Raw genomic sequence first — 13,181 nt, 5'->3', positions numbered from 1 at the left:
AGTGATCTTCCCGCCTCTGCCTCCCAAAGTGCTGGGATTACAGGTGTGAGCCACTGTGCCTGGCATCTTTTCCTTTGTCTTGAGTGTCATTTCAGCTGTTAACATGATAGTATCAAGCACATTAAGACCAGTGGAAGCCCAGTTCACCAGAGTAGCCTGTGAGGGGAAGCCAGGGATGCCAGGTGAGCGTGGACACATCTATGAACTGGCCTGCCCCTTATGTGCTCCCTGGGTAGCTGGAGACTGGGTGTGGGCAACCACCAAGGCATTCTGCTGGATTCTCTAGAAGACGACATCATCTTATTATTTTTTAATTTTTTTCTTCAATCATCCGACTCGAAATGTCATTTTTTTCAAAAATAGTTGAGACAGAGTCTCGCTATGTTATCCAGGCTGGTCTTGAACTCTTGGCCTGAAGGGATTCTACCATCTTAGCCTCCTAATGTGCTAGAATTACAAGCGTGAGCCACTGTGCCCAGTTCCAGCCTCTCTTTCTTATCTCCGCCTTTCTGCTTCCTCCAGGTGAGCCTTGTTTTCAGGTAGGCTCTCTGCTTATTGAGGGGGATGCCCCTGGCTGGTGCTTACAGCTGTAACCCCAGGCTTTTCCATCATTTCTATGTTGTGCCACATTCACTCTGCATTTGTAAAGTCAGCTTTTCAAATCAAATGAGGGAGTGAACGTTTCTTCCTACTCAGCTGCATCATGGTAGGATTTATTTATGTTTCCAGACCTTAGTTCCAGTCTGCTGTCTTCATTCTGGATCTTTCTTCCTCAGGTCATCCATAATATGGATACACATTTTACAGCTGCAAAGTTCACTGATACAAACACTACATAGTGAAAAGCTTTGTGGAGGCTGGGCGTGATGGCTCACACCTGTAATCCCAGTGCTTTGGGAGGCCAAGACAGGAGGATTGTGTGAGCCAGGAGTTGGACACCAGTGTTGGCAACATAGTGAGACCCTGTCTCTACCATGGGGACCAGATGCCACTCTGGGTACCACACTTTGAGAACTACTGTTTGGAGCTCTATGATCTGGATTTGAAACCCAATGTATTCATTAAAAAAAAATAGCTAGGTATGGTGGCACCTGCCTGTGGTCCCAGCTACGAGGCTGAGGTGAGAGGGAATGTTTGATCCCAGGAGTTAGAGGCTGCAGTGAGCTGAGGCTGCGCTGCTGGACCCCAGCATGAGTGACAAAGCAAGACCCCGTCCAAGAAAGAAAGAAGAAAGAAATAGAAAGAGAGAGAAAGAGAAAAAGAAAGGAAAGAAAGAGAAAGAGAAAGAAAGAAGCTTTGTGGCAAGTCACAGGAACATTTCCTGTGCCCAAATCATTAACCACAAAAATATAAAGGCTGTTGTCCAATGTCTTCCTCCAGTGGAGCCACCACGCCTAGACCCATGGGGTGGGTTTCAAATGGCTTAGCCCCATCTACCTAGTGCTGTTCTCATGATAGAGTTCTCATGAGACTTGGGTGTTTAAAAATGTATGTCACCTCCCCCACTTGCTCCCTTCCTCCTGCTCTGGTCATGTAATATGCCTGCTTCCCCTTTACCCTTTCCCATGATTGTAGGTTTCCTGAGGTCTCCCAGCCATGCTTGTTGTGCAGCTTGCCAATGAAATGTCTTTGCTTTATTAATTACCTACTTTCAGGCATTTCTTTCTTTCTTTTTTTTTTTTTTTGAGACAGCGTTTTGCTTTTGTCTCACTGCAACCTCTGCCTCCCAGGTTCAAGAGATTCTCCTGCCTCAGCCTCTGGAGTAGCTGGGGTTACAGGTGTGTACCACTATGCCTGGCTAACTTTTGTATTTTTGGTAGAGATGGGGTTTCACCATGATGGCCAGGCTGGTCTCAAATTCCTGATCTCAAGTGATCCACCCACCTTGGCCTCCTAAAGTGTCAGGTATTTCTTTATAGCCTGTGAGAATGGACTAATAGGAGGGATGAGTCAGGAAGAGCAGCTGCCCGCTATAGGTGGCCCCTAGTAGTGGCTACCACATTGCCCCGAGCATGTGAATGGGAGAGTGGTGGCAGGTGGTGTGGGTGCTCCAGGAGTGGGGTTTGAGGTTGTAATCTCCCAACAGGTTCTTTCTGTCTTGCGCACGAACGATTCACAGAGATCATGATACTGCAGTAAAGAAAGAGTTTAACTGGTGTGAAGCTGGCCATGAAGAGGATGGGGTTACTACTCAAATCAGCCTTCCGAAAGCTTGTACGTTAGGGGTTCTCGAAAACAGTTTGGTGGACAGGGGGCTAGGGAATGGGGACTGCTGGTTGGTTGGGTATAAAATCAGAGGGATGTGTAAGACAGTTCTTGTGTGCCGAGTCAGCCTCAGATCTTATTCCTATAGAATACTATAGTATTAGCCATACATAACTGTAAAGCCCAGCCCAAGATCTTTGCTTGTATAATTTTTGATAAGTAAGACATGAATTATTGTTGGTTTAATAAAAACAGCTAAATCAGAAGTGATTGGCAAAAATAGCCTTATATTTAAGTATAAATTTTCTTAAGTAAATACCTGAAATCCACAGCTATAAAAATGGTGAAAAGGCTGGGCATGGTGGCTCACCCCTATAATCCCAGCACTTTGGGAGGGCAAGGTGGGCAGATAACCTGAGGTCAGGAGTTCAAGAGTAGCCTGGCCAACATGGCTAAACCCTGTCTCTACTAAAAATACAACAAAATTAGTGGGTGTGGTGTTGTATATCTATAATTCCAGGTACTTGGGAGGCTGAGGCACAAGAATTGCTTGAACCTGGGAAGCAGAGTTTGCAGTGAGCCGAGATTACACCACTGTACTCCAGCCTGGGCAACACAGTGAAGCTCTGTCTCAAAAAAACAAACCCAAAAAGGTTAACAGAAAGCAACTAGAAGAATGACTAACCAGTTTTTATAAATAAATAATCCAGAGAAACTATTAAATCAATCAATTAGGTAAATGAAATGGAATAAGTCCTTGTAAACAAACTTGTCATATGATTTATATGGGGACCACAGGACCAACTGAGTTGTGAGTCACCGGCTCTGGGTGAAGTCAGCTGGGGTCATCAGGAATTGCAGAAGTCTGAGAAGACATCTCAAAAGGTCAATCTCAGGTTCTACAGTAGCGATGTTATCTATAGGAATAATTGGAGAGTTTACAAGTCTTGTGACCTTCCGAAAAATGGCTGGCCATTGTTTAACTACATCTGCCTCTTAGCAGAATTCAGGCTCCTCTCATGATCCTAACCTTGCGGACTTTCATTGATTCTACAAAGGTGCTTTAGTTTTGGCAAGGGCTATTATCATCCTTGCTTTAGGTTTAAAGTATAGATTTCTTACATTGTTAGCTTGGCCTATGCCTAGGAATGACCAAGGACAGCTTGGACATTAAAAACAAGATGGAGTCAACTCTATTAGATTTGTCTCACTGTCATAATTTTGCAAAGGTAGTTTCAAGGTGAAGATTCTATTGGAGCCAATGTCTGGAAAAACAGGGGCTGTGATACTGTGGACCGCAGCATCTGCATGAGTTGAGACAGAGGACTCACTAAGCCAGCAAATGGAGGGCATGACAGTCTTTGGGAAAAGAAAGGGTAGGAGAGGGAAAGAGACAGGGAAAGAGATGGCCAGGGAGCAGGCTGCCTCAAAGATGACATGATCTGCCATTTCTTATATAAAATTCCCTTGCTTCCATTTATTGAACGAATAGTGTTCTTGTATAAGCAGCTGCTCTATAATGCTGCGTATATAATAAAACTTCAACTAATTGCTCAGGGGAATGGGGGTATTGTTAATTGAATTATCTGATTAACTGAAAGTTAATTAGCCAGAAACCCTTTGTAATTCCAAGGCATGCTGTGAATATGCCAGCATATCTAAGTTCCCTTTCCTATCAAGGTTAGGAAGGGTAAGGGGTCAAGGCAGAAGGGAAGAGGAACGTGCTTTTATGGAAAGTCTAAGGTGAGTTTGGGACTTTATATAAGTGCTGTTGTCCGATTTAGTTCTTGTAACTGTTATGTAAGTAACATTACTATCCCATTTTATACATGAGAAAATTGAGAATAATCTTAACCAATGCTTCGGTTAAGATTGCTTTGCTGATTGAGAACATGAAATATTCTTAGAGGCATCTCTGGGATATTACTCCACAATGAACGGGTCCATACAAACCTACCCCCAAAGGCTGAGGGAGCTGAGAGGTGGAAGAAAGTGGCTGACAAATGCAGTTTCTCTGAAAGAAACATTTCACAGGGTCTTATAAACAGAAGTCATGTTTTGGTAGCCACTGTTACCCCTAGACCTAGGGCTTATATACTGAGGGAAATGATATCTTGCTTTAGCAGAAATGTGTTGGACAATTAAAGTTGACTTCTCAGGGAAAGGCAAGAATTTGCCTAAAAGTAGAATTTCTGGCCAATATATGCTCTTACTTACATTCTAAGATAAAGTAGAAATCTTAGAACTTTCTCTGAGCAAGGATTAATCAGAAATCAACATGGCAGATTTGCATCCAAGATGAAGTTGCCCTCCCATAGATAAGGAAGCTAGAGGCAAGTCAAGTGGAGGTTTTGGACTGAAGTATCCATCCCTCTTTTGGGATGTAGCACTACTTACCATGCGGGGGTGCTGGGGTACCAGAGATGGGTTATTCATGAAATATAGCTTGATAACTATCATTGGCAAGGCCCATGGCCTTGTTGGGGGAGCAGAGATGAACTATGATAAAGACCTGGCAGAGGCCTCCATTTTAAGATAATCCCCAATATTTCCCTTTATATTAAATTTATTTTTTTGAGACAGTCTTGCTCTGTTGCCCAGGCTGGAGTGCAGTGGCACCATCTCAGCTAAATGAAACCTCCACCTCTTGGGTTCACCCGATTTCTCCTGCCTCACCCCCGCTGAGTAGCTTAGATTACAGGCGTATACCAAAATTCTCAGCTAATTTTTGTATTTTTAGTAGAGATGGGGTTTCACCATGTTGGCCAGGCTGGTCTCAAACCCCTGACCTCAAGTGATCCATCTACCTCAGCCTCCCAAAGTGTTGGGATTACAGGCATGAGCCACCGCACCCGGCTGCTTTATATTAAATCTTGATACTAATCTTCCTTTCTTATGCTTTCTTTCCCCTCCAAGTATGTAAAAACCTGTCTATGGAAGTGCCTATTTGCTAATTTCAGTTTACCCTGGTGCTCTTGCATTTGCATCTCCAACAGAAGAGAACAGCACGGGACCCACAGGCATTGTTAACCACTAAATCAAGCGTTAGTTTGGCTAAGTCACCAGCCTCTGCTGCCACCGTATTTTTAGGTAATGAAAAGAACAGTTCCTTTTGCTCAGAATGCTAGATTTATATTGCTTTCACTTAGCAAGTTAATAATTGATAAGTTGGGGCAGCATATTAACATTGAACAAAAGAGCCTGGTGGTACCAGGGTCCTGGGAAGGCTGCCTAAATCAATATACACTCATGAATTTTGAGTGCAAAAGGTTGAGTTGAGAAAGAGCACAGATTTAGACCTCCATTAATATTTAAAACACACTCTGCACACGAGAGGCTCGCTGCAGCCCAAATGTTAACTGAAGGGGCTTCAGACAAACGGCTTCTAAACAAATTTGAAAGCAAGAGATTTTTCCCTCCCAAGATTTCAAGGGATAAATCAGTCATCTTTGTTGTTTATGCTGTCAGAATCCATCTAATAAAAGTCTAATGAGGGTATTTTTTCACCAATTAAACATACCAGTGCAACAGTTGCCTGACTCAGTATTCACGGATGTGAGAAAGAACAAACACTTCGTCCTCTGCGATCAACTTGGAGGTGGTAAAATATTCCAGCCACTCCCACATGCTCTGTCTTCCCCATGCAGGAGCTAGCCTTAAAATCTAATTAATTGAAACATTTTCTAAGGTGTCAAAAGAGGTTTCTTGCCTGATGCCTCATGGTCACTCAAACTGCCAGCCCAACTGAGGCCAAAATAACATAATCATTCACAATTTGCTTTTGAAATGTCTCCTGCTGGGCCCCCAATTTGAGCTATCAAAGCTGGAAATTTTAAACCAAGTAAGAAAATGCTTCTGATTTTAATGATTCCTGGAACCCAGCGTCCTGCTCTAAAGTGGTACCAGCATTGCCTCAGCCAATGAAGGTGTTCCGTGTCAGATGTTCACCGTGATGGCCACTGTAGCTATTCTGTATTTGAGACCACATGTGCACTGATATGCTAATCACCTAATCTGATAAATAATTCTCTCTGGGCGAAGGGCTCACCTTTTAGAAGACATTAGGTAGAATCTTGGCATACCTATAATCTCAGCACTTTGGGAGGTTGAGGTAGGAGGATCACTTGAGCCCAGGAGTTTAGATCAGCCTGGGCAACATAGTTAGACCCCATCTCTACAAAGAATAGAGTAATAATAATGATAATAAAATAAAATCTCACAATTGGAAGGGTATTGAGTGATTGTTTAGTGGAGCCTCCAACTTTCTACACAGAACAGCAATTCCTCTGGCCAGACTCAGGCCCTACTGGCATACCCCTGGTGATGGTGAGCTCATTACCTTGTAAAGCAACGCATTTCTTCTGGAGAGACCTCTGGCTTTTGGAAGGAAGCTTCTTATGTTGAGCTGTAACTTGCCTCCCCGTGTCTAAGGGACAAGAAGATCACTTGGAAGTCTCACAGATGCGGCTTTCTGAGCACTGATACCTAATTGGTTTGCCAAAGCTGCTCTTCTCCCATGAAACAGTTAATTTGAAGAGTAATTCAGAACATGTGCTCATTACTGGGTCTTAGAGGCTAAAAGGAAAATTTGGCCCCTCCACGGTACAGATGGTATTTGTTCCTTCCCCTGGAATTCTAATGCTGGATATCGTAATGAATTAATGTAATTTTTCAGTCGAGTGGTCCTAAGGAATACTTATTTTTGCAATCTCCCCTTCTGCCCGTCCACATGCTTCCTCTGTTTCCCCTCCAATACCTTAATGAACAAGCAAGGTAAGGTCAAAGCTACAGCTTTTAGACTTGCTGAAAAGGACCGAGATTCTTTTTTCTTTTGAGATGAAGTTACGCTCTTGCCACCCAGGCTGGAGTACAGTGGCACGATCTCAGGCCACTGCAACCTCCGACACCCAGGTTCAGGCGATTCTCCTGCCTCAGCCTCCTGAGTAGCTGGGATTACAGGTCTGCACCACCATACCCAGCTAATTTTTGTATTTTTAGTAGAGAAGGGGTTTCACTATGTTGGCCAGGTCGGTCCTGACTCCTGACCTCAGGTGATCCACTCAACTTGGCCTCCCAAAGTGCTGGGATTACAGGTGTGAGTCACTGTACCTGTCCAGGACTGAGATTCTTAAAAGCAAGTCACATTTAAAGATTAAAAAAAAAAGCCAACACTTGTCCCCCTCACCCCAATTCCAAGACACCTTTAAAACGGGGCCAGGAACATCAGCTATGTAGGATGATTTGTTTCCTCATGAGGAAAATCGCCCTGGCTTGCAGTTTTGCAATCCTCTTCTTAAGTAATCATGTGTCATTTGTACCTGGAGGAAAGAGAAGTTACAGGAGGAGACTGTCCCTTACTGAGTCCAGTAGGACCTGAGTTTTATTCCTGGCTCTACCAATTTCTAGCTGTGACAACTTCTGCAAGTTGCTAGAGCCTTTTGGACTCAACGGTTTGTTCCATTGTACAAGTAGGATAAATATTTCCAGCTCATAGCGTTCTTATCATGTGAGATAGTGTACTCAAGGAGCTTAGCATGGTGGATTGGTTAGCTGTCACTAGGCCGCAAAGCACCCCAAACTCAGAAGCTAAAATAATGACGCATCTATGGCCTCTCACCTGTTTTATGTGTCAGCTGAGACTTCTGCCAGCTTGGGCCAGGTTTGGCTGATCTTGGCAAGGCTTACTCATGAGATCGTGCTGAGCTGATGGGTGGGCTGAGGATTGCCTGTCTAGGATGGCCTCATTTGCATGTCTGGCAGTGGGCTGGCAGGCAACTGGAGTTATTGGACCACATGTCTCAGCCACCAGCAGGCTAGCTTGAGCTGCTTCACATGGCAGAGGCTCAAAGAGCAGCAGAAGCACGTACAGCTTTTCAAACTGGCACCATGTCCTTTCTACCACACTCCATTGGCCAAAGCAAGTCATTCATGGGATTGCAGTATGGATTCCACCTCTCGATGGGAAGTCACATTGCAAACAGCAGCCACTTTTTGCAATGAATCTGCTTCACACTGAACAGGGTGAAAATACTCCAAAGATGATAGCTGTTGAAGACAGATTTCACAGGGTGAAAACTGCAAGGGCTGGTTTTGTCTATAGCCTCTTAGTGGAAGCACTTATGCATGTCCGTTAGGAATCCCATATCATAAGCATTTAATTGTTAATATTAGCAATACCTCGTCATTACATTCTTAGTAGAATTCATGAAGGGGATGGAGAGTTTGATCAAGCTGTTTGAGGCAGAAGGTGGACAAGTTTCTAGGACAGAATGGAGAGAACTCCTGGTGAGACTTGCTTCGACTCTTGTAAGGGAGGCAACTGCCAGGACATCCAGGGGTTCAGAACTTTGTTCTTAACAGGGGGAGGAGCCCACTCCTTTTTTTTCTTGGAGATAGAATCTCACTCTGTCACCCAGGCTGGAATGCAGTGGCATGATTGTCTCACTGCAAACTCCATCTCCCAGGTTCATGCAATCCTCCTGCCTCAGAATCCTGAGTAGCTAGGGTTACATGTGTGTGTCATTATGCCCAGCTGTTTTTTTTTTTTTTTTTTTTAATTTTTGGTAGAGATGGAATTTCACCATGTTGGTCAGGCTGGTCTCGAACTCCCGACCTCAAATGATCCTCCTGCCTCGACCACCCAAGGTGCTGGGATTACAGGCATGAGCCACCATGCCTGGCCCAAAGAGCCCACTCTTATGGCAATTGTCTTACTTTCCTCAGAAGGGGCAGGGTGCATGTATGTTCCTGGCCTGGCGTGAGGTTCCTTATATTTAATCCTTCCACTGGCCCTGTGGTTTCTCCAGTATTATTTCCATTTTACCATTGCTGAAGTTGAGGCTCTGGCAGCTAGAATGATTTGCAAATGGCAGAGCTACGGTTGAACCCAGGGAAGTGCCACTTGATAGTCAGGAGTTTCTCTTTACACCTTGCTGCCCCGAGTTTACTAGCAGCAAGACCAGGGTAAAGGGGGAGGAGGGGGCATCTTTAGTGAGTGCCTGCCACAGGTTAGGCACAGATCTAAGCTCTTTCCGTCATTAGCTCTTTTCATCCTGATTGCCCTACTACTTTTAGCCCTATTTCACAGATGAGGAAATTCAGATTCAGAGAGGTTGTACAGCTTGCTCATGGTTGCACAGCCAGGAAGTGGCAGAGAGGAGATAACAGCTCCTCTGATTCTTTAGTACCACTTCACTGCAAGACTGTCTTTATAGCAACAAGAAAAAGAGGAGGCTCTCCAGGAACTCCATACCCCATAGCCTATGGGCTAATTCCCCTCTCAGGAAAAAGCCCCTGTCGTGAATGGGTCAACCATCTCCGGGAGGTGGCAGGTGCCCTGGGCTGAGGGAATTGGCGGATAAACATTGTACTGCTGTCAACCAGGGGCTACTGGGCCGCCTGGGCTGATTTTAGCTGCTCGTAGTCAGGGTAGGGAAGACTGGATGAAGCCAAGGGACACTGTCTTTAATCTTGGAGGACTCAGATCTTGAGGAAGTACCAAGGACAAATCAAACCAGCCTGCAAAATTGCTCGTGGCTTTGCAACACCCACTTAAAAACTGTGCAAGTGTATTAAACATTTCTAAAAGTTTGATAAAATATTTAACTTTCATCAGCCTTTATGTGGCTTCCACATTTTGCATAGAAGTGAATGCTGAAATCTGCTGACACCCATTGAATTGATTCTACTCTGTACTCTGAGGCATCAATTTCTTCCTGAAAATTTTTCTTTTTCTTTGCTCCTTTTAACATTTTTTGTGTTTTTCTCTTCCTCTTCCTTCTCCTTCTCTTCTCCTCCTCTACTTCCTCCTTCTCCTCCCTCTCCTCCTCCATCTCTTTCTCCTCCTCCTCCTCCTCCTCTTCTCTTCCCTCTCCTCCTCCATCTCTTCTTTTTCTTCTCCCCTTCTCTTCCTCTTCTCCTTCTCTTCTCCTCCTCCTCTTCCTCCTTGTCCTCCTTCTCCTCCTCATCCATCTCTTCTTTTTTTCTCCTCCTCCTCCTCTTCCTCCTTCTCATCCCTCTCCTCTTCCTCAACAGGGTCTTGCTTTGTTGCTCAGGCTGCTCTGCAGTGGCGCAATCATATCTCAATGCAGTCTTGAACTCCCAGGCTCAACTGACGCTCCCTTCTCAGCCTCCCAAGTAGCTGGGACTACAGATACAGGCCACCATGCCCTGTTAATTTTTAATGTTTTGTAGAGATATGATCTCGCTATGTTGCCCAAGCTGATCTCGAACTCTTGGGCTCAAGTGATCCTCCTGCTTCAGCCTCTCATAGTGTTGGGATTACAGGTGTGCACCCATCCTTCCTATGCACCCATCCTTCATATGTTTCTTCTTGAGAATGAGTAACGAAAACATCATCAATTTGATAAGGTATCATTAAGTCATCGTCACCTGCAAGCGTGATGTCATCCCAAGCTTCTTCTAAATTATAGAGGTGCTTCTTTTTTTTTGCTTCTGTTTCTTCCCTTAGCTTGGTGGAGCTAAAAGAAGAAACAGAAATACCTTTAGCAACACCTCCATCTACTTGTATTCTGTGCAAATCTGTTTTGTCTTTTGTTTATTTTTGAAAGTACTGTGGATATTTTCGCCACCTTTATGGTGGCTGTCATCTTTGCAATGCCTTCTTGATACCCTGGGTGTTACAGGGCTTGTCAGCTCTTCCAGGCAGAGGCTGGGTGGGGTAGCACGCACACCAAAGTCTCTGCAGAAGCTGCGGAGGAAGGACAGATGTGTGCTGGGGATGCAGTCACGTGAGTCCCTGTGTCAGCAAGAAGGTGAGATGGGGTGCCTCTAGCCCTGCCTGCTGAATCAAAGACCCTGGGCTCCTTGTTCAAGCTGCTTCTACTTCCTGCCATGTTCCCAGGTGGCTGCCTCGTCTTGGCTGATACCTTAGCTGCTTCCTCCCCTCCCTGCCCACTTTGTCACTTCTGCCTCTGTTGTGGCCACTGTCACTCTCAACACCTCCTTCCTGGGTCTGGGGCATTCTGCACCTCCGCCTCTCTCTTGCTTCACTGACTGATGTTGGTCTGGACGTCTGAATCCAGATCCCAGGAAGCCCGGGGTGGTGGTCTCAACCCCCGTTCTGGAGGCAGGTCGCCCTGGAGCTGAGCTGCCCTAGGTTGGGTCTGGGCTTCTGGCTGAGTATTACTTCTCTGACCTAACTTTTTTTTCCTAAGAGGCAGCCCGTCCCACCTTGCTGTCACAGGGACTCACGTGACTGCATCCCAAGAAAGCATCTATTCTTCCTCCGCAGCTTCTGCAGAACCCTTTGGCGTGCTTGCTACCCCACCCAGCCTCTGCCTGGAAGAGCTGACAAGCACCGTAACACCCAGGGTGTCAAGAAGGTGTTTCTTGCTTTGTTGCCCAGGCTGGAGTGCGGTGGTGTTATCCTAGCTCACTGCAGCCTTGAATCCCTGAACTCAAGGGATCCTCCGTCCTCAGCCTCCAGAGGCATTTGGACTATAGGCATGCACCACCATGCCTGGCTAATTATTATTATTATTGATTTTTTTAGAGAAGGGGTCTTGCTATGTTGCCCAGGCTGGTCTCACACTCTTGGCCTCAAACTATCCTTCCACCTCGGCCTTCTAAAATGTTTCCGTTATAGGCATGAACCATGGAGCCCAACCTGAGCTAGTTCTGGGAGCCTAGGGAGAACCCCCAAAGTTCTGAGCCCCTGTCCCTGTGGGAAGGGAAGGATCTAGGGTTTTTCTAGCCTCTTAACTGATTCTTGGGAACCTTCCTTGCATTTCTCCTTTGTCATGGCGCTGTCCCTCTTACCCTCTTCCATTTCTTATGTCTCTCCTGCTGGCCCGTGAACCCGCCAAACACAGGGATCTGGGCCAGGGCTCCTCTGTGCACCCTGTGACCAGCTTGGTATCCAAACCCCAGCAAATGGAATAGAATCTTTCTTCCCGGGGCCACACCCCTCTCCTCTGCCCTCTCCCCTGGCTCCAGGCAGTATTCAGTTTCCTCCTGGGATACCTCAGTTTTACTCCCCTCATAACTCATCCCACAGTTGTCTAAAATGACATTGTAGGAAAACACGGAAGAGAGACGTCACGGGGTTCCAAGGGCGAGTCGTGAGCATGGTGCAGTCAGGGGTAACTTTTCAGAGAAGGGGAGGTTGGGGTGAGTCAAGGTGGGCACTGGGCTTTGCAGGCAGGATGAGGGAAGGAACCTGGGTGGGCAAAGGCCAGAGGGCTTGAGCCTGCCTGGAGGGAGGTGCAGCCTGGGTGTGCATGTGTGTGTGTGCAGATCAGTAATGAGAAGCCAGGTTGCTAGGCAGCCAGTCCCAGATCTGTAAGTGCCAGTTTGGAGCTGCCTTGAGTGACAGCAGCAAGCCACAGGAGAAGCTAAGTGAGCAGCCATCTCTCTTCCATTCAGCCCCGGGCTGGCTGTGCCACTCTGCACCCACAGCACGGCTACCTTGCTGTGCATAGCTGGGCATCAGAAACACTCTCCACCAACTTGTCTGTCTGTGCCTGCACCAGTGGGACCGACAGCGAGTCCTGACAACTCGATCTCTGAGTTGCTTCTTGGATCCAAGTCCTCCTCCTTGCACCTGTCATGGTCAATGGCCTCCCTGCCTCCAGCCATGCCTGCCCTAATCACTTTCCACTCTGCTCTCTGCTGCCTGGTTGGCTGCCCTCAACACATTCCTCTGTTTACAACCTTTAAGGCGGAAGGAGGGTCTACCACCTTGCACGTGGCGTTTACTACCTCACTGGCCTTCTGGCTTTTCAGTGCAAGGTAAGATTCAGCCCCAGCCCCAGCCAGTCACCACCTCCCCGCCTAACATCTTCCCTAATGCCTCTGTCCACATCCTGGCAACTTTTTCCCTCTTCTTTCTTTTCTGTTCAAAATGTTCTTTATCACCTTGTAAAATCCTATTATCAGCTCAGAAGTCACTTCCTCTCTGCAGTCTTTCCAAGCCTGGCAGGTGGAATTAGTTTCTCCAGCTCAAAGCATCCTTA

The 13,181-nt window shown here is 46.2% G+C and overlaps 1 long non-coding RNA gene across 13 annotated transcripts in view; it reads left to right on the top strand.

Moving 5' to 3' along the window:
* The window catches only part of LOC118149188 (uncharacterized), a 219,237-nt gene that overhangs the window by 169,941 nt on the left and 36,115 nt on the right, over nt 1-13,181 (top strand). The window lies entirely within an intron of this gene.

Source organism: Callithrix jacchus, chromosome 2, assembly GCF_049354715.1.
Source record: "Callithrix jacchus isolate 240 chromosome 2, calJac240_pri, whole genome shotgun sequence".
Lineage (NCBI taxonomy): Eukaryota > Metazoa > Chordata > Mammalia > Primates > Cebidae > Callithrix > Callithrix jacchus.
The sequence above is the reverse complement of the archived record's forward strand: the minus strand, read 5'-3'. Positions and strand labels throughout refer to the sequence as shown.